The sequence below is a fragment of the Chelonia mydas genome, chromosome 12 (assembly GCF_015237465.2).
Source record: "Chelonia mydas isolate rCheMyd1 chromosome 12, rCheMyd1.pri.v2, whole genome shotgun sequence".
In the NCBI taxonomy this organism is placed as follows: domain Eukaryota; kingdom Metazoa; phylum Chordata; order Testudines; family Cheloniidae; genus Chelonia; species Chelonia mydas.
In genome coordinates this window covers 24645415-24667738 of record NC_051252.2, presented here as the reverse complement: position 1 = coordinate 24667738, position 22324 = coordinate 24645415, and the positions used below count along the sequence as shown (strand labels likewise).

Genomic DNA, 22324 nt, shown 5'->3' with positions numbered 1-22324 from the left:
GCCAGTCTTAGGACTTGCTTCCATAAAATCTTTGCCCCGATTCAACATGAGAGATGCTCACAGGAGCCTCTGGCATGGATTGTTTCTGGCCTGCAAGGCCTTGCTTGGCTCTTCACAGCACACAAGTGTGACACAGCTTGGATTTGCACCTAGAAAGCCAGAAGAGATGATTGGGGTGATGAGATCCTTTCCTGCCAGGCTGCACCCTGCCTGCATATGTTCTCCTTTCTTCTCTCTCTTTTTCTGTCTTTCTGAACAATAAAAGCGCTGTGAAACAAACGAATGCATTTTGCAGTGAGTCTGCAGTGTAAATTAAGACCATTTGGTATTTTTTTTAAAGTGAAAGGAAATAGCCAAGATATTTGCATTTGAAAGACAACTACAGAGAGCTTTCAAATACTGCCCCATTCTCTACAGGTGCTGGGGATCTCCCAATGCAGGCAAATGGGGTGTGGGGTAGGGAGGGAGGATTTTGGAAGATCTCATATAGACCACCGCATGCGCTCATTAGAGATCCAGTTCTGCAGAGGGTGCGCTGATTGGTTGTGTATAGCAGGCTCCATGAGCGCTTACCCAGAGCTCCAGCTGCCTTCGCCCTGCAACTTGGAGGTGGGTCAGGGAAAGGCAAGTGGATGCACTGATGCATCCCTCCGCTGGTCATTGCTCCCTGTGGAGCAGAGAAACAGATGCTGTGGCCTTTTAGGGGAAGGTTCCCCCCTCAGTGCCCTGCCCTTTTACTCAGACTGGGCGCAGAGGAGAGACCGACCTTACCTATTAGGTATGTTCTTTTTAGGTCATGTGAATGTTCTGGAGGACCAGGATCCATTTTATTTTAATGGATTTAATGAGCATTTTGGATTGTGTGATAGAGTGTTCCACAGGAGAGGGAGGAGCCGAGAGAGCCACAGCCGTGCAAGGGGTTGGAGTGCCAATGAGGTGCTGGCTGGCACAGAAAAGGACCTAGATGGGCAGCTGTGGTAGTTGAGAACATTCCAGAGCAGCAGGAAGGACCTGTCTTGCACAGATATTTATGCTATTTATAAATACATTGCTTTGTGGTTCTCAGACTCCTGTGAATTGAAATAGGAATTTTAATGCTGGTGAAGCAAGGGAGTGAGCAATAGGAATTGGGTTAAGAGACACATGTAGGAGACAAAGATGGGTAGGAGAGCAGATTTTCATTCACTACATAGTTGTACAATACCTTTCATCTGGTAGGAAGTCTGAAGGGGATACCACAATATAAACGATCATAATAATTATTCTGACTCATTAAGTAGCCACGGAAGCTGAATTGTGAAGTTAATTATCACACTAAGCAAGGTAATGTTTGTCTTGCAAATCTCAATGGATTTCAGTGGAAGTCGAGCACTAAGATACTTTCAGAGCAGAGGATATTAGCCTGATAGCCCTGGCCCTCTAAAAGCTGCAGTGAAGTGGCATGGGAGTAACTCAGAGAGGATGGAAGAGTCCATCGGGAGACAGACTGGCACAGAGTGTGTGGTGGGGGTGTGTGTGTGAGAGGGGCTCTATTCTACAACTTTTTAATTTACAAGAATTTGCCTGTCACAACGGTCGCTAGGTGCATGTATAGTCTATAAAAACACGTTACAATATGCCCCAAAGATCAACAGACTGGGGCTCTGTCAGACAGACGGGAGAAGCACATTTCAGAGTCTAGGACCCTCTGTTAAGAATGTCCTGCTTCCATTGCTCAGAAATTCGTATCTAGGAGAGTTTGAAAACCTCCCAGCAGACCTGAACGAGTGCAGTGGCACACAGAAATCTGTCTGGTAGCCAGGACGCACACCAGATAAGGTTTAAAACGGCATAGCTCAGATTTTCAGTGTTCTGTAGCACCTATTTAATTAAATTACTGCTGTTTTCAGTAGGACTATGCGGGCTTGATCCTGCAGTTCTTTCTGAGTCAAAGCAAAGGGTGAGTTTTGCCTGAGCGAGCACTTCAGGGTTGCTCCCTGTGTGACTAAAGATTGAAAAGGTGAAAAGAAATATAATCAGAGCAGTACTAGGAGCTGCAAGAGGCTCAGAGTGATGGGGTAGGAAATGGTCTTCTTCTGATAGATATAATGGCTTGGCTAGTCACTTGGATACTGCTTAAGTGGTCTTTGGAAGCCTCTCCTAACACTCACGGCTAGTAAAGCAAAGGCAATAGAAATTCATTACTTCATTCAGTACTAAACGTCTGGCATACCCATATAAATGAACTTAAAGGTCTGGCTACCTAGTCACCGTAGCCTCTGTACCCAGATCAGTACGTAAAAGGAGCTTTCCATTAGGAAGTATCCGATTAGTCTGGAAGACCTTCAAACACCTGCAATATTTAGGCACGCTATAATTTTACCAGTAGAAATTGAAAGTGTTAACCCTAATAGTCTAACAAACAGGGCAAATGGTTTAAAGCTCCTTAACTGGATCAGCCTAAGTATCTAGTAAGTACATTTACATGTTGTGACATTGCTAATTTTAGTATCTTTCAACACCAGTCCTCATAACCTCTGTTCAGAATGAAGGCTTGTCTACATGGGGATGTTACATTGAAGTAACTTTAATTTATATGCCTGACGGTACCTTGTGTCCACACACAATCTTTTTTAAAGCAAATTATTTGGCATCTTTAGCTGCTGCAGCAAGGGTATGTCTATACTGCCCATGTTACAGTGCGGCCGCGGGACTGCTGTGATGTGGATAGTGTAGACACGGTTTATCGCCAGGGGAGAGCTCTCCCGACGATTTAAAAAACAACCCACCCCGAATGAGTGTGTCTATACTGGCACTTTTTAGCGCTAAAACTTTTGTCGCTCAGAGGTGTGTTTTTTCACACCCCTGAACGACTAAAGTTTTAGCTCTGAAAGTGACAGTGTAGACTAATCCTCCTTGGGACAGGAGTAACTCCACTTTGCAGTGAGTTTGCTTTAAAGTTCAGATGATTCCATGACTCTGCTGCTGGCAGTCGTCCCACTGCTATTGCATGCTGCATTGCTTCTCACCTGGACTGCTCTGTCTGTCTACTTGTATGGACACCACTACTCCAGGATCATCTTGTCACTTCTCCTTTACATTCAGTCAGGTGAGCCCCTTCTCAATACCAGGTAATGGTGAGTTCACCCTTCCAGAGTCACATCCCCACTATAGCAGCTGTGCCCTGAAGCCTCCACATGGATGCCTGCAGAGCTCCTGGACTTGATTGCCCACTTTGGAGAGCTGCGTGTCCAGTCCCATCTGTCTCCAGAATGCAGGCATGTACAAGACCGTGTCAGAGCAAAGGAGGAAAAGGGCATGCCCTGAGCTAGTCCCAGTGCCAAGTCCAAGCAAAGGAGCTCCAGGAGAAGAACCTGAGGACAAAGGGCCAAGCAGCCACTCTGGTAATGCTCCACTACCTACCCAAACTATGAGGGCCTGGACTATGTTTTTGCAATCGATGCCAACACTGTGCTCAAGAATTACGTGGTGGACAGTTTTCCAGAAGGCACCGCAGACAGCATGGCAAGCACCCTGGAGCCCGCATAGACCATAGGGTCTGACAAGGAGCAGGTTTTTCTGGATGGCCAAGAACTGCGTGACCGTGCGGGGACAGTTAGACAAACTGCTGTGCAGACCTCTACTATCAGCCAGCCTGAAAACACGGCCGGGGGGAGCTGCTCAGGAAGTGTTGTGTGCTGTATTACAAGACAACAGCATAGGGGGATTTAAACTACTTTTTGCTGGGTACTGGCTGTCTGCTGCCTTGTTAGGTGGGGCTAGAAGCCTCTCCCCACCTAACGGGTGTTTAACCCCTTCACTCCCGCACTGTGCTCAACGTGGCATCTGCACCGGAGATGTAAAGCTATATACTTTTAGTTCCTGGCCATACCAATTTCCACACCCATCAGCCCCGTTTGCCTCTATGCACCCTTCTCAAATGGCTGCTTGCTCTCCTTCCCTTCTCCCTGTTCCCTGCCACCCTCTTTCCTTCCCCACCCAAGAGAGCAGCAGCATGGGGGTTAAAACAATCAAAGGTGTTGCATGGCAGGCATGCTTATCATAATGGCAGACCTGGAAAGAGAAAAGAGCAACAGAAGAAGTAATTTGGCTCCTGGTTCTATAAATATCCTCAACTTGAACTTGAACCCAAATCAGGCTTCACAGATGTTTCAAAATGCATAGGCAGTACAAGGCATTCCTGGGTATTTGACACTCTTGGATTCGGAACAATGATTGCAGAGTTCTGTTTATTTTGTAATGCACTGTATGGTGATCTGCCAGTGTCATAAAAGAGAACTTAAGGCACAGCTTGTATTTTGGCACACGCATTGCAAGGCAGTGCCGCTCCCCTAGGACTGACCGTAGCTACCGTTTCCTTCAACGCCTGCTGCAGATGGAGGGACACCATCCTGGCAAATAGCCACGCTGCATATCTTCCTGGTTTACCCTTTGTCTTTTTTGAACAAGACCCTTCTATGTCTCCTGAGGATTTGCCTCTGGGAACATCCTCCAACTTAGTCGGCCTGCAGGGGTGTATATGCAATTACTAACCTGCCCTCTGCCCACCTTAACCCACAGAGGTCCCTTACAAAGGGGAAATAATCTGGAATATGTCTAGCCACCTTGAAGTGAATCCCCTCCCTGCGCGGAGTGGGGAATGGCATTCCAAAATTGTGGGGAAAGCAACATTTTGTGATCGTTGGCATGGAGACTAGGAGTGGTACAATAAGTCCTTGTGCTTTACTGGTTTCCCTGATTTCCACGGCCCTGCTGAGAAGCTGACAAACCTTGGAAGGAAGGAAAAAAAGACAAGAGAGGAAACATTCAAGGTACTAGTGACTGTATCCTGACACGGGGCCGGGGAGGGATGGTTTCCAGGAGCAGTTGGAATGGAGGATATGGGTCTTGACAGGGACACAATGCGGAGGCAAATCGCTATGTGGGAGCATCTTTTGTTACAAAGGTCAAGCACAGCAGCCATCTTGGCAATGGCCTGCACACTATGGAGAACACATCATACTGCGACCTCCCTTTCAGTCAGCCACTTTTCATGCTCTTCTCCCAGCAATCCAACTGGATGGAGAAGAAAAGGTGACTGCATCTCACCTGCAGGACTTTGTGAGCCCTCTGCATTTTGGGCATGCCACAGTTCTGTTGGTTTGAAGTCTGTACTACAGTCTTTATTCTTTTTTTTTCCATTCAAGCAGTGTTATTTATTATCTGTGCTATTGGAAAACTCAGTCACTTTTTTCTTTTGGTTCCACTCAGGTGAAAAATGTCATTATGAACAGCTCCCCTCATCTTTCATAGAACATCCTCCCACCCCCACCCCCATCATAGAGTCAATTCCTAATAAAATCGATACACAAGCACATTTCAGTCATTTCTTTGGTTACAGCACGTTCATTATTCACAACTAATCTCTAGCCTCAAAGTAAGAGCATAATGCGTCCCTGACCCCATTTCCCTGGCCACTTGGGGCATTTGTCAGAGGCACCCTCTCTGGCTGTCCATAAGGATCAGAAAGCCGTTCCACATCCTGCTCCCTCCCAGACTCCCGCTCTTGGATCTCACAGATGGGTGCAAGAGATAGCAATCCCTTATCCCACGAGCCACATAATGAGAAGCATCCAGCCTTGCAGTCTTTCAAGCTCATGCTCCACTGTCATTCAGCAGCTGCTCAGTTAAACTGTTCCTTTCTCTTGTCAAGTGTCCAGTAAAAGGCTTCATCAGCCAGGGAAGCAGGGATAAATAAGCTGGGTCTCCCAAAATAATGGGAAGAATCATAACTCCATTTAATGTCCGTAGTGGTTCAGGGGAGCAAAAATTCCCTAGCCCATTCCAGCAAATGGGCCTGATTCTCTAAAGAAACTGGTATCATGGACCTTTCCAGAGCTCACAGTAATACTGGTGAACCTTCCACAATGGTCAGTCAGGTCTTGCAGCACCATGGAGAAATACCCCTTCCTGTTGTGTTTGGCCTGGTGTTAGGGGTAAAGAATAGGCAAGTGTCCTATCAATAACCCCTATACCGTTTGCGAACACCATCCCTGCAAAGCCACCAATAACCTTCTATTTATTGCTATGTTTTATGACCCAGCCCAGCAGCACCTTCCCCAGGGCATCGTAAATCTCCATGACAGCAGCCCTAACACTTGATCTACCAATACCAACTTGATCAGCTGCTGACCAGTAGCACTTTAGGGGTGAGAGGCTGCCAGATGGTGCTAACAACATGCTGCGGAGAACTCTCACGCTGGTGTTCTGCCTCTCCAGCTCTTGGGTGAGTGCTGCACAGGTCTCTAGGAAAGTAGCTTTCTGCACTGTGAAGTTCTCCTGTCACTGCTGGTCAGCCCAGTTCTGCATCACTCTCCCATCCCACCAGTCTCTTCTAGTTGACCAAGTCCAGGAACATGACTCCACTCAGTGAAGCTGCTCCAGATAAAGGCTCTGCAAAAGTAACTGCTCAATTTCACCCTCCTGTTTCTCCTCTACTTGTAGCTCTATTGCATCTGGAGCCGTCCGAAGCCACTGAGCCACCCATTCGGCTGTGTGACTGCAATAGAATGCTTGTTCGTGTCAGTGACTCTCATGATTGCAACTCTCAGCAGCGTGTCATCTATGCTGCCTGACAGCCGCTGGAAAGTGGCAGTGGCAAAATTTGGATGAATTATGGAGTGCCAGGAGAGGAATCACGGGAGTTTGTTAGTTTGACCCACAAGTCCCACAATCCTTGTAGGCTCTGGTAGACATTATGAGAAAAATCCCAGAGCACAGGGCTGAGTGATGGAACATTGCACCGTTGGATATCTACCCAGAATGCTGTGTGGTTAATTTGAACATATGCAGAGCTGTGTGGACACAGTGATTAATAAGGACAGAATCTTAAGCCAGCATGATGAAGTTGTGGGGATGCCTTTCAGTTCACATGTCTAATTGATGCAATTACAGCAAACAAGCTAGATCAATGTAATATTGCCAGGCAGACAAGCCCTAAGACACTTTTTTGTTTTTATTGTTCTTGTAATAGAAATCCGTATAACTAAGACAGTTGTATATAATCATGGTATATGTGGCATGTACATGTGCAGGTACGTGTTCCAGCAGTGAGTCCATTCTCTTGAAAGCGCAGGCTGCAGCCTCCCTCAAATGATGGCTTAAATAGGGTCTCTCAGTCAGTGTGTAGTGTAATTTATGAATTTGTGGTACAATGTTGAACAGAGCCACGGGGAATGTATGAAGCTTAAAAACGTACTAAGACCACTAAGGTATTTGTTAGTTTGTATCTTCTGACAAATTTTAAACGTTAATTTAGTATTTGTATATGTAGGTTTCAGAGTAGCAGTCGCGTTAGTCTGTATCCGCAAAAAGAAAAGGAGGACTTGTGGCACCTTAGAGACTAACATATTTATTTGAGCATAAGCTTTTCGTGTAGCTCACGAAAGCTCATGCTCAAATAAATTTGTTAGTCTCTAAGGTGCCACAAGTCCTCCTTTTCTTTTCTTTTTTTTTTTTTAATATGTAGAGACATTTAAATGACATCAAGCAACTGACCTGGGGCCTCAGACTTGACTTGTTTGTGAACAGTTTTGTGCAGCCACACTTCCATTTCACAGGCACCCGCGTGCGCAGGTATTCATGTGAAGAAAGCCTGCGTGCACAAGTGGAGGCTAGGTTGAGGCTAATAGTGGTATTCCAGCCCCAGGTGTTGTTTGTCACTTACCAGCCTAATTTGTAAATCTGAATGAAATTTAAAGGAACTGGACAAAAGGCTGCTATTAGTGCCCAGAACATTTCTGCTAAAATATTACTCTACAGATTCTAATTTCTTAGGAAACTTTAATTATAAACTATTATGTCTCTCCTGTTCCCACCAACACAGAAAGATAACAATTGATACACTATAGTTGTCTTTTTAAGCACAATCGATTCTGGGGATTATTCTTTAATTAATCTTTTTTTATCCAGGGCATGAAAAATTCACTCTCCTTTGACTAGGAAGCTACCGGGTGAGTGCCATCAATGTCTACATAATCTAAGCATTCCTTTAAAAGAGTGTCTAGACATTATGGTTACAACAATAGCCTTCCAAACATAAATAAAGTGTAGAGCTGTGCCATGCTTTAAGCCTGTTGTAGCTCCGGTGCCTCTGGGTTGCTCTCAGCTTTGCTAAATTACAGCAGACTGAAGGTGTCTGGGTGCTGCTACTGGAAATCCTGTGGGTGCCCATGAAACTGACCAGAATCGTGTCAATTTCATGCTGCCACCCCTTGGAAAGCTCTCAATAGTAGAGTTAGATCTGCTCACAGGAGAGGGCCCCAAAAAAGCAGATGGTGGATGGGGGGAAGCTGCAGCAGTGGTTGATTATCAGAGACCAACCATCACCACCGCATGAGAGTGTGAAAGCTGCTTCTCTCTTCCAGAAGCCAGAAGGATGCTCACATTTATCAGACACTTTCTGCCTAGAGACAACAGAAGATGGAACCCAAAGCAGGGCTCAGGTAGCCCCTGATAGCAATCCCATTACCCTCTCCTTCATAGACACTGGGGGTTAGAGGAGATTTGACTTTGCACCTAGGTGAGACTCCTGGGTTGGGGGATGGGGGCTCACTTTAATTCGGGCCTGTGTCTGAGGGTGTGGATACGTAAACAGATGGGGCGAGGGTTTGTGAGATGGGGTACGTGGATCTAGATGGGTGGGAGAGAGGGAATGACTGATGGGCTAAGTTAGAAGAGAGAAGTAGGGTGAGTAGATAGAAAGAGTAGGGACACGGGGAGGAGGCAGAGCACATAGCTCAAGGAAAGAGAGGGAAAGGGCTATAAAGATGGAGGGGGAGAGAAAGAAAAAAGGGCATGGGCACTGGAGACTGTGGGAAAGAAATGGGATAAAAAGTAGAGTGAAGCTAGGAAGGAATAGAAGGGCTGAGGAAAGCCAGAGAAAGAGATGGTAACTTACTTTTAAAAATATATTCGTCAAGTGACCGTACTTTACAATTGACAATGTATACTATAAACGGTGACAACTGTCATTCCTTTAAATTGCAGGGAGCTTGGCTTTGGGGGTGGGGTGGGGTCCACACGGCAAGTATTTTTTCCTCTGTCCTAGTAAGCTTCCTTCTCATGAAAGCTTATGCTCAGATAAATTGGTTAGTCTCTAAGGTGCCACAAGTACTCCTTTTCTTTTTGCGGATACAGACTAACACGGCTGCTACTCTGAAACTTCTCAGACTAGTGAGTAGGTCTGTCTCCAAGGCACTTACCGGGGAGTGAGTTAGTGCCAGTGGTGCCTTGTGGTTAAGGCCCTGAAGCAGGATGTGAGTGATCTGGGTTCTCAGTTTTCTGGCTCTACCACAGACTGTCTGTGTGACCTTGGCCAAATCATTCAATCTTCTTGTGCCTCAGTTTCCCATCTGTAAAGTGGAGATAATTCCCTACGTCACAGGGGCATTGTGAGACTAAATCGATTAGTGTTTGTGAAGTGCTCAGATACTACAGCAATGAGCACCCTAGAAAAGTCTACAAACAAAGTGTTTTTTAAAGCTCTGTGTACACTAGCAGTAAAGCTTAACTGGTTTTGTAATTGATTTAGTGCATCCGTGTCCCATGGCATGAAGAAGGCCAGATCCTATTTGCTGAGCAGTAATTGACTAAAACCATATCAGAGTCAGAATCCTGGTCGGGGTTCTGCCTCCTTACTTCCCCAGGGAAGTCTGAACACAGTTCTGTAACCCACTGATTGCGTGATTTATATTTTGAATGGGTATAATGTGGATACAGAGGATACGTCTAAGCCATAGTCACACATTGACTTAGGGCTTCTGATCCTCGGATTTGGATTCAGTACAGTTGACTGTGACTTACATTTTATGGGCATGTGAGCTACCACGCTGAAAGTAAGTCTCGGTTTAATTCTTAGAATTTACACCCCCCTTCTACTATCACCATATGGTTTGGAAATTCTACCAGCACACATGTCTGTGCGAACACCGTAGCTGATTTTCTAAGCCACATGATGATTCAGGCCATGTGTCAAAGGGGTGGGGGAATGAGGCATTCAGTCCTATAGATCTGAATTAAAGACTTTCATTTATAGTTGAAATGTATATAGAGAAAGAAGTCTTTTCTGCTTGTCATTGACAATTAGTACCTTCAGAGAGAAATGAGCTTATAAAGACTGAAGATCAGTCCATGCTTCAGATTGCTTTGTTTTGGGGTGTGTTAAGCCTCCTATGTTGTTGGTAATTCTGAAGTGACAAGTTCTTATGTATAAAACACTGAGGAATTTATTAGATCTGTTAATCTCTAGGACATAGTCACTAGTTTGAAACTAGATTTATATTATGCTCCTAGCTGATTTACAGTGTGTGTGGGGGGGAGTCAAATTCTTGGAAGTAACTTCAGACCCTTCTCTAGCATTATCTGTTTAAAAACAAACTGCAGGATTCATCTTCTCAGATGGTCAAGGAAACATCTTAAGAAACATTTTAGCAGCTTAAGAAAGATTCAAAGTGAGGACTTTTTTCCATCCGAGTTTAACTCCTGTTGGCAGCTATTAGTATAGTCTTTGTGCTTGAGCCTCCTCAGAGATATGTAGGGGTATATAACCAGTGTGGTGTTAAATCACCTACCACACATTCACAATTCACACACATTAGCAGTAAATCATTTTATGAACTACGTGGCAGTGCCTAGCTGTGTATCTAAGAGTGGAACTTAGCCCCACATGAAAGAGCCACTGTCTAACTGGCTATATTTAATGTGTGAATAAAGCTGATACAGTTTGGAGGGAAATCTCTTCCAGATTGTACATTTCTATTTTCAGAAACAATAGCCAGTTTTTTATGTGTGACTCAGGTTTAAAAAAAATTGTGTTTTCCCCCATGCGGGTTCTGCAGCAGCAGATAACTGACAGACCCTATATACAGTGCTGTGCTAATATAATTGATGCCTATGATTAAGAACGAGGAAATAAACAGCCATGTTGATTTCAACTGCTATTAAAAAAACACACCAGGATTTGCCAAATAATAAAATGACAATTTTGGCAAGAGAAGACATTTTTATTTTCAAGTGTCTAGAAGGATTTTGCAAACAAAAATCAAACTATAATGGCAGTGAGCCAAAATCTGAAATGTACCTGGGTAAAACTCCCATGTACTTCAGCTGGAGTTTTGCCTGAGTAAATAGTGAGTTCAGAACTTGGCCTAGTAACAATTTTACATCCCAAAAGGTATGAAAGGACTGCACTCGACACCATCTGTTCGACCCTGCAACAAAGTTATTGCATTATATTTTTCACCCACCGTCCCATCCTTCTCTGCAAGAAGTGAGCCATAGTGCTCTGTTTCCTCAACCTCACTGTGTTTAAGGTGGCTGTGTTCATTTCCTGGGAAACATACAGTGTCCTGTTTGTGCTAGGTTGAGATTATGACCTTTTTGCATACGATGAGAAAGCAGGCTGGATTAGTATGAATCCGATGTTCCAAGGCTGCCATTTCTTTCCTTGTGTAGTAAGTTATTGGGATTCTTTTATCTCCTGTTCTGCTGTTCCATGTCTCAGCAGGGAAATGTGGGGTGGCTGTATTGGAGTAGATCTTTCGGTAAATTGCAGTTAGCCTCTTTCAAAGCACATGTGATTTATTTTGTAGGGTTTAATGATGCAACAGTTCTGCCTTCTGAATTCATTTGGGTCCAATACTGGTTTTTAATTTGTGGATGAAGAGAACGAATGTCATTTAAAATGATATAATACAGTATTTGACTTATGCCAAACCCTGGATAAAAAGTTTGTGATGACTAGAATTGGTAATAAATTATACAGAGCAAAACTGAAACAGCATAAAGGAATTCACTGAAATGGTTGGTGACTCTAAGCATTGTTAGTAGTTTAAGAAGGCATTTGCCATTCATGTCAGAGCACTGCATTTAACTGCCTGAAATGTTCAAGTTCTAACAGGAAATAGGTACCTAAAACCTGTGTGATGTGGCATCCCTTGGAAATACCCCAAGGTCATGAGCTACTCCTTTTGAAGTCAGTAGTGGAACTCCTATTGACTTCTTTGGGAGTGGGATCAAACTCCAAATGCTGACAGACTTAAAGATTTGCTAATAATTACAAAAAGAAAAGAAGGACTTGTGGCACCTTAGGGACTAACAAATTTATTTGAGCATAAGCTTTCATGAGCTACAGCTCAAATAAATTTGTTAGTCTCTAAGATGCCACAAGTACTCCTTTTCTTTTTGTGAATACAGACTAACATGGCTGCTACTCTGAAACCTAATAATTACAAGTGACTGAATTATGCAAACGAATGTCCAGGAGCATTTGGTTGAATTTTGAATTGAACTTGCCTTGTGCGCCTTTCATCAAACCTTTGAGCAAAGCAAATGTTGTGGGAAGCAAATTTCATCAATTACACACTCATCCAACTGGTGAAGCAGAGAGAATGCCACATGACTTTACCAGGCCAATTGCAGCTGAGCAACACAGCTCCAAATTAGAATGTTCAGGGTTATCTGAGAGAGCAAAACATAAAAAAATATTTAATCTAATAGCACATGTGAGGAAACTGATCTTTCTGTGGAAAATTCATGAAGAGAGAAAAGTTTGAAACAACCATATTGTTAACTGTGGATTATACATGCACTTCTCCTAGTAATGTACATAAGAGCCTGGTCCCCCAAAGACCCACAGATATATTTTCACAGTACCATCTCTCTTCCTGATTTCTGGCATTGGCTTGTGTGCTGTATTCTTTGTCTACTTCGGTCCTTTTGTCCCCCCCTTCCGCTCCCCCCCCAAGCAAGGTTTTTCCTCCTTCTTGTCCTGCAGTGAAGTCACAAGGCCAGAATTTTACTTATCCTGTTTTGCAGGTACAGTTTTGTGCCCCCACTTTTGAACTGATAAGGATTTTGGGTGCAAACATTAATAGTTAGGCATCTTATACCAAGAGTAGGCACAGTATTTCCAGGGAGCAGTGCAAGTTTAAGCTGAATGCCATCTCATTTTTAAAAAAAAATCCACCACCTTTTTGGTGTCCTTGTTTCTGTACTTTAGCAGATGTTTCTTCTGTAATGCATGCTACATTTTTCACTACAGTTGATTTAACTCTATCATGCTTTGTTTTAATTTTTGATCAGCATAACTCAGCAGTGCCTTGCTGATCATCTGAAATCTAAGACAACAGCATAACAGGACATTCAGTGCTATAATGGTTTGCAGTGCAGCAAAGCACGACATTCTCTTCCTACTGGAAAATTTCACTTCTGCTAAAACCTAATCCCAGATTTCTTTGGAATGGTTTTATTAAATCAGTAATGTCATCACTGATGTGTGCCAGCAAACTTTTAGAAAAGACCCTATGACTCATAAGGGAAAAATACCAACCATCAATGTGGTTTCATTTAGCGATCAACCACAAACTACTGTATTTATCTTTTTTCCTAAACAGTCTCAATTGATAAATATCTCTGATTATATGAAACATTCATATTGTCTGAAGTTAAATATGGATGCAGCTAATAAGCAAATTATCTGGCTAGTCACTGTTCAAACTGGGAGCAAACCCAAATTGGTTACGAACACGTAGACCGGTACAGCTTCCTTGATCACTGTGACCAGAGGTTTTTTTTGTTTGGGAGCAGAGTTAGAACAATATTATCAAACATGAATAGACTATTTGGAGCCCTGTCTCTGTAAGAAAATTAAAATAGTTTTCCACAATGACTCCCTGTGGATTTATTTTGAAAATGGGGAAAGTGATAAGTGTAGATTGGGCAAAATCATTTTCAATACCATGTCACAAAGTGGGACTGGGATTTGGTGGGAGTGATGAACCAAATCCATCCTAGTGTAGACAAGATTGAGGGTGCATAACATGTTCCTATGGCTTTCATATCTGTCAGCAATATTTGAATGAGGGCAACCTTACTTATGTCGCCAGGGTGTTGTGGGGATTAATTCACTCATGTCTGTAAATGCTTTCAGCTCCTCAGAAGGCACTGTAGAAATGCAAAGTGTATTAATATTGCAGCTATGATTAATATGCCAAATAGCCAGGTAGTGCACAAGGTAATGGCTAGCTATGTTTGTGTGTGTGTGTTTTAATAGCTTGTCCATAGTGGTCAGATTTTCAATTCAAAAGTTTACAAATGTTATCATTTTTGTGGAAAGTTGAGCTACTGGGAATTTTCTGAAATATTTTTGTAGCCCTACAAACTTTTGCTTAATTGGCAAACATTTTCACTGCAGGCACCGCAGAAATTCTGTAAAGTGAAAACAAGCTGTTTTCTCTCTTTTTATATGGTTACTTAAAAAAAAAAAGAGAGAGAAAAGCTGTCCTCAGATATAGTTTGAGCCCTTCAGGTGTGGGCCATTTAACAGTCACACTGATTCATGGCATCCATGGATACCCCATGGCCTCTCTCAAGCATGGGAAACACCCATCCTTTCGTTGCCTGGGCACGTGGAAAGAAAGACAAGATTCAAGGGATGTGGCTTAATTAGGCCACAACTTTATTATTTAACTCATCTGGGAACTAACAGGGAGTAGTCCATACAGTGCAGGTCATGATTCCTTCCTTAATCATTTCCACCTAGTGGGGGGTGGTCATCAGCCTCCCCAACTCTAGAGCTGGTCCCAACCGATTGCTGGACCCCCACTGCTCTATGCCCATATTGAGGGGGAAGGAGCTGTAAGCAGGGAATTCTCTCCCGGCTGTTCCAGACATAAGGAGATCCAACTCCTTCCCCCAGCCTCTTAAGGGGATGCTTTTCCCTGAGCCCACTTCCAATCCAGTTTATCTGGGAACTGGCGCCCCCTATGGAATGAGTGCCTGCACTGGGCATCTGCCACCTGCTGCATTGTGACCTGTTGAACCTTAACTCCTGATATACACCACCAGATCCTGGAGCTGCTGCAGGGAAGGTGAAAAACCCCTCCCTTCCCTGGCCATTCTGATGGTGAGGGAAAAATCCCTTCCCAGTCCCAAATAAGGCAAGGAGCACAATGCCCACAGCAGACCAAACCCCCCGCCCTCCAGGTCCCTTCCCAGCCATCCTCTTCCCAATTCCCAAGGGTGAGGGGGGACCTTAAAAGAGCCTCCACCCTTTTTTTCCTGCCAGTCCAGACGAAGTGCCCCTGCCTTGTCTGCATCTTCTCATCTGTTACAGACCCATTCCTGTTCATAGTTAAGGAGTACTTGTGGCACCTTAGAGACTAACCAATTTATTTGAGCATGAGCTTTCGTGAGCTACAGCTCACTTCATCGGATGCTCACGAAAGCTTATGCTCAAATAAATTGGTTCGTCTCTAAGGTGCCACAAGCCCTCCTTTTCTTTTTGCGAATACAGACTAACACGGCTGCTACTCTGAAACCTGTTCATAGTTAGTGGACTGACAACTCTGACATCAGCAATAGAGCATGGAGTGGGACTAAAATGGTTTGATGGTAATAGGTGCTGCAGCTGGCTTTCTTCTCCATTACCGTGAGCATTCTGGCCTCCATTGCCACAAGGAGCATCAGTAACAAGGTCACTCTTGAACTTGGGTTCCCATTTTGTCAACAGGAGCTGTTGTCAATCCCAAATGATCCATGGAATTTTTGTGAATTACAACAAAAATAACATTGTGAATGTTCTGACCTAAATCTTTGATCATTTGAGACCTGCATGCATGCACAAAAATTAGGTACACACATCTACACTGCACTTGCACATGCAAGCCAGGTCATCACACACACAACATTCCATTTACAAGCCTATCTGGGAGTTTTGCACCTGCAGATGCATGTGAAAATGGATGGAATTTTTGGGCATAGCCATCTGCATTCTGAACATTTGGCTATAGGGTTTAGTATCTCAAAGATGTTATGAAATGCAATGTTTGTTTTATACAACCTGAAATGTACCTTGCAGCTTTGTCAGCATTTGAAATAGGGGTATTTGAGGGGACAATAGGAGCAGTGCGTCAAGTTCTGCTCGTATTTTATACTAGTGACACTGATGGAGTTGCAGTGATATAACTAAGAGCAGAATTTGGGCCATACTTTTTAACACCATTGAAATGTACTGGAACTGGAGAGCTTCCGCAGAGACGTTCTGTGGAAAGTGCTATTTTGCTAAAATAAAGCAAAATGTGGACAGTCCCTCCTGAATTGGGACAGTTGGAATTTAGGCTTTTAGAGCCCAATCCTGCATCGTGGAAGCCCGTGGAAACTTTGCCAATGACATTAGTGGGCATAGAATGAAGCCTTTAAGGAGCATATGTTCTTGCTCCTTGTATAGAATTCCTCCTGAGATCCATTTGTGTGTGCGGAGCAAGTCTGAATATCCCCCAGAGCAACTGATTAGAAACGAAACATTGAGGTGATCTGATTAAGGGAACGTCTACACTGGAGCTGGAGGAGTAATTTCCCGCTCAGATAGACATACCTTTGCTAGTTCTAACTGAGCTCTTGTGGGTTGCACACACTAAAAATATAAGTGTGGAGGGACTAGCTGCCCCAAGTACAGTCCCTTCCAAGATGCTACGTATGTACTAGCAGTAGTGGCTAGCCCTTCCTGCTGCCCTGGCTACGCTTCTATTTTTAGTGCGCTAGCTTGATTTGTTCTAGAGCAAGTATGGCTACTCAAGCTGGAAATTACACCTTCCAGCTCTACTGCAGACATACCCTTGGAGGAGTAGCTTAATAAATAGAGTGGACTCTAGTCTTGTCTTTGGATTCCAAAGAAACATTGCTTACTTTACCTGGCCATTTGCTATCTAGCTGCTTGCTCAGCTGTTTTTGCCATTGACTTCAACAGGAGCAGGATTTGCTCCTTCAGTTTACACAGAATCCATCATTAAATCACTTGCACCCCCCAAGGAATATTAAATTTCCTTTTAAAGAACCAAGAAAAATGGAAAGACGCAAAACCTGTTCTAAGAAGAGCACTGGAACCTAGAGTTACACAAAATTGCTACTTCTTCTCCTGGACAGTTGGAAAGAACAACAGTTGAGTCAATGCTGATGAGTCTGTTCCTTTCGGAAAATGTTTATCCTAGAGCTGTGGCAGTTGACATCTTTTTAACCTTTTGTGGGTTGCACAACCTTCAGGAGCAGAATGGGGAAGTAGCTAATTGCTCAGAGGCGAAAGAGGAGTTTTAATGAATGGCAGTCATGCAACCCTTCATGCCAAGCAGTTATTCCCCATAATTGGTGTGCTGGCCATTCGTTAATCAGGGCCATGTTTTCCAGATTTAAACACTAGAGAGAAAACAGTGCTATACAACCGGCACGTGTATTAGATTCCAAACTTGGAGCTGGTCTGAGAAATCAGCATCTAATTTTTTCCATAATCTATTCAAGCACATATTGTTGGTATCCTTAGAAACTGAGATTTGTTTTGCCTAGTCCTTCACATAAATCACAGAGACAGTGCAGGTTGTTTTCCCCTCAGCTTCAGCAGTGTAAATCAGGAATAACCATTTAAATCCATGGAGTTACTCTGTTGTAAAACCAGTGTGACATGAGGATTGGGCCATGTTTAGCTTTAGTGCCCTAGGTGGGAAAACGTGCTGAAAGATCGGATTTTCTTGAGTCACATCTCATACTGTGATACAACTGATTTTGTGCTGCATTTTGCTATGCAGCTTCCAGAATGTGCTCACTATGATACTACAGAACTACCCTGTTGTATAATACTTAAGGCAAACTGTGCCTCATTGACATCACTTCTATTCTGTTCTGAGTATCTTAACTTTTAAGTAACTAATCAGTTTTATTCCTTGAATTGATACAAAAAAGCAGTTAAAGGGACACTGAACACTTCAATCTCTCTGGTCATGTGATTACAGACATGAAAGTTGCGTTATTACAACAGAAAAACTTCAAAACGAGACTCCAGCGAGAGACTGTTGAATTGGAATTCATTTGCAAATTGGACACAATTAACTTAGGCTTGAATAGAGACTGGGAGTGGCTAAGTCATTATGCAAGGTAGCCTATTTCCCCTCCCCTCCCCCCCCCCCCCCCCCACGTTCTTGTTAAACCCTGGATTTGTGCTGGAAATGGCCCACCTTGATTATCATACACATTGTAAGGAGAGTGATCACTTTAGATAAGCTATTACCAACAGGAGAGTGGGGTGGGGGGAGAGAAAACCTTTCGTAGTGGTAAACACCCATTTTTTCATGCTTTGTGTGTATAAAAAGATCTTCTACACTTTCCACAGTATGCATCTGATGAAGTGAGCTATAGCTCATGAAAGCTTATGCTCAAATAAATTGGTTAGTCTCTAAGGTGCCACAAGTCCTCCTTGTCTTTTTGCGAATACAGACTAACACGGCTGTTACTCTGAAACCTGTCAAAATGAACCGACCTGCCATTGGAACGAATATAAAATAACATTAAAATAACAATCCTGATTCGTGTGTGTATATATAAGGGCTACAGTCTAGCAAAACTCCCAGCTTCTCAGGTATGTCTGACATATAGCAGCACAGTTGTGGAACTGCAGCTATGCTGCTGTAGTGTAAATGCTTTGGAAGAGGTTTTTCTGTCCATGTATGAAATGCACCTCTCTGCAAGGTAGTAGCCAGGTAAACAGAAGACTCCTTCTGTGCGGACCAGGCCCTAGATGGATACCTGATGAATGGCTAGTTTGTTTGCAGTCACACCCATGCACACAAGCCTTGGCCCTGCACTCTGCTGACAAGCAGGCAGCCTTTTGGGAATGGGATGTGCAAGAGGTGGAGATTTGTAAATGTGTTAAAAGTGCTTTTCAGACAAAAGGGGAAGGTGCCAGTTTCACAGCCCTGCAGAGGGAAAGCCTGCATCTTGTTGTTTTAATGATTGAAGCCCTAATGTGGCTCAGCATCACAATGGCCATGTGCGCCCTCAGGACTTATACTACCCAGTGTGTAGTAAAGTGGTCATGATAGGGTTAATGGGGTTACCTAGAGTATTATGGGATGGAGCCATGCCCCATTCCTCCCTTACTTCCTGTTTGTTTAGTCAGTAGGAGCCCTCCCCATCCCCATTGTGATACAGTTGGCAAAAAGTGTCATGGGCCCAGCCTCCAGTCCTGTAAATAGATGGACTTCAGTTGCATTGAGTAGGCCCTTTACAGAACAGTGAGTATGTGAAGTCGGTGCTAGAACGGGCAGCTCACTGGCTCTGCAATCTTCCTTACACTCTCCCCAACCCTTATCTGCAGGTGCCACGTCTGCTACAGAGAAAATCCAGGCCTAGATGGCTAACATGGGAGCTGATGTAATGTTAACGTCTGTTTACTAGGAAATGGACTGGCACCACCAGTTCCTTTTGCATAGATCAGCCACCAAATGTTAATGCCTTTTGGGGGCCTGATCCTGCAATCTTCTCTGATCCCCTAATCCGATATATAATACTTCTGGGGGAGCGAGGAATGCAGGATCTGGCCTAGAGTGGAAAGGGTCTTTAGCCCATTCCCCAGTCTCCCATCTTATGTAAGCGTCATTACTCCCAGAGTAACTTTGCCCTATTGACCAGGACAGTGTCCCTTTATCTGGGGTACATCAAACACTAAATTTTCATATGCGCACATTTTTATTAGGCCTAGCTATTCTCACATGCTGTTTCTGTAGCATCAGAGTACTGCGTCTGTATTTTGGTGGATGATATATGATGTGTTTGGAGTTCTTGCAATAGCACTTCAGGGAATTGCAGTTTTACAGTGGACATTTTGAAGTGCTTGATACAAATTTCAGCCAAGTGGTGCCAAAAATAAATGCTCAGATCACACATTAAAATTCTGGAAAAGGAGAGAAATCAACAATTAAACAATTATGATATGTTTAATGGAAACACAGATGGTCACATTAGTCATACTTAGCAAGGCTCCCACTTCAAGCTACACTAAACTGAATGGAGTTGATTCTGTTCTCTAATAAAACAAACTCCACACAAGGTACCAACTTATTAAACTTTTATTTTGAAATTGCAGCTCTGATTTGATAAATTAAACCAGATCTCCCTAATTGCTGACAGTCCCATTCTTGTGTCGTTGGGGCTAGTTAGAGTTGGTTTTGGGTCAGTCTTAAAACATTTTTGTTTCTTTGTATTACACTATGAGAGATAAGGGAATAAGTTAAACTTGCCCTTCCATCTTATCTTTAACCTTCTTTTCTGCCATGCCTGCTCACTCCATTTCAGTATGTGGATATACATCTGGCTAGATATACAGAGTAATCTGGTATGAGATTACTCTCTGCTTTCAGGCTTTGGTGGGAAAATCTATGCTTTGTTTTTGTCTGAATAGTTGGTATCTTGACAGATAGACATAGTGATTTCCTAAAAATTACTACACCTGTAACAAAGAGCAGATGGAGCAGATGATGTAAATAAGAGAATTATGATGCATTAATAAATTCATCTGCCCTGTCTATGCTGATACTGTACAAAACTGGCTATCGGCTTTAGGTTATCTAATCATTCCCTGCCTTGACAGGAGATGAATTTGAATACCAAGAAGACTCACCCTTGAGAAATCCAGGATCACACTGATTCATGAACACTCCCTTTAGTGACCGTTTGAATGGTGCGGGTCCTGAGCAGCTGTAAATCAGTTTGGCTCCATTGTGACTTAATTTACAGAAGAGACCAGCAAACGTCTGCTTTTCTTTTATGTTCTCATTGCCGGAGTGGTTTGTTTGGTTACTAAGGCCAGATCTCCAAAGGTATTTAGGCTCCTAACTTCCATTGATTTCAGTGCAGGTTAGGAGCCTAAATACCGGCTGGGCCTAACCTTTTACTACAGGTTAGAAGAGGGTCTCATGCTTCATTGCATCTGTAGGCTTAACTCATTGCCCGCACCAGGAGCATCTTGCATTCCTCCATTTGCCCCACCCACCCCACCAGCTCCCTGCACGCCTCCCTCCCATTCCCCTGTATTTCAAGGACTCCCTGCAGCCTCCTCCCCTCCCCCCGCCCCTTGTGCCAGGGGCTCTGTGTCCCCTTCCCCCATACCGGGGTCCCTCATTTCCCCCCCACCCATGCCCAAGGGCTTTGTATACCTCTCTCTCCCCCATGCCCAGGGACTCTGTGTGTCCCCATGACCTCCTCCCCCCCATACCATTGTCCTCCAGTCTTTCCCTCCCCCCCCCCCCATTTTCACTCTGCCTTGTGCCAGGGGATCTGTGTTATATCTCCCTCCCACCGCCCCCATACTGCTGTCCATCTTTCTCCTTCCCCATGCCAAGGGCTCTGTGCGCCCCTTTACCCCAAGCTAGGGGCTCCAGGTGCCCCTCATTCTTCCCCTCCCCCATACCCATTTCCTTCCATACCAGGGGCTCTGTATGGTTCCCCCCACATATGCTTCTTTTCTGTCTGGGAGGTAAGTCATTCAGGCTGTCAACATTTTACACTTCACTGGGATATGGGTGGAAGGGCGGGGGAGGGGGTTGTTGTGCTGGAAGGTGTGAATGGCTGCTATCAATCAGTTCTTTGATCTATAGACAATTACAGAGGTGTTGAAGCTGGTGGTTGTACTGCCAGGGCTGCGTGTGCCCCCCATTTCCCGGCTATTAGACACAACCCTGGGCAAGACAAGGTGGTTTTTTTTGTTTTGTTTTTTTTACGAAGGAGAGATAGTGATAGGAACCGTGGAGGAAAACCCAGCAGTGATGAAAGTGTACTGACCAGCTCTGAGCATCATGAATCTTGGGCCCAGCAAATACAACCCCTCAAAATGGGTTTTGGCAGATTCTGAAAAACAAATCCAAGACTTGGCATACTCGTGATATTTAGAGCTCTGAGATCTGTGATATCCCTGAGCAGAGCAGGGCATGGCACGGTTTGTCTTTTGCTATCTAATCCACCCACCATTCTTTGTAGGAGTGGGAGAGGCGTGGTGATCCACAACTGTGTGCATCCACTGACTAGCCAAACCCCGGGGGCGGGGGAAGGCTTAGTGGCCACAGAGGTTAGGGCAGCCCTGAGTGGCTCTGCTACTCCTTCTCATCCCTGGATCTTGCCAGACCACAACAAGAGCAGCCCTATTCTGATCCCCTTCACTAAGGCTTGACTCAGGACAGAGGATTTGGCTTGTGGTGGTGGGGGGAGCTCCTGAAAAGGCTCTTTCAGAATTTACCAACCAAGTTAACTTTCCGTTCATTTTCTGATACCCCAACGCTAGCACCAGCATTTCCCCCAACCTCAGCTACATGCCTTAAGGGAGCTCAGGCCAGTGAGGAGCTGGCCCAGAAAAAGGCAATCTCCAGAGGCTAATTTGCATACATTCACAAAAAGCAAATACTTTGAAGATGTTCCAAAACGCAGACTTGCAAAGCAGTCCCCCTGCAAGCCCAGCATGTGCAGCGCT

At 44.2% G+C, this 22324-nt stretch overlaps 1 protein-coding gene across 3 annotated transcripts in view; it reads left to right on the top strand.

Annotated features, from left to right (window-relative positions):
• Window positions 1-22324, top strand: part of LOC102937175 (WT1 interacting protein) — a 116315-nt gene that overhangs the window by 5447 nt on the left and 88544 nt on the right. The gene's annotated exons all lie outside the window — the stretch shown is intronic.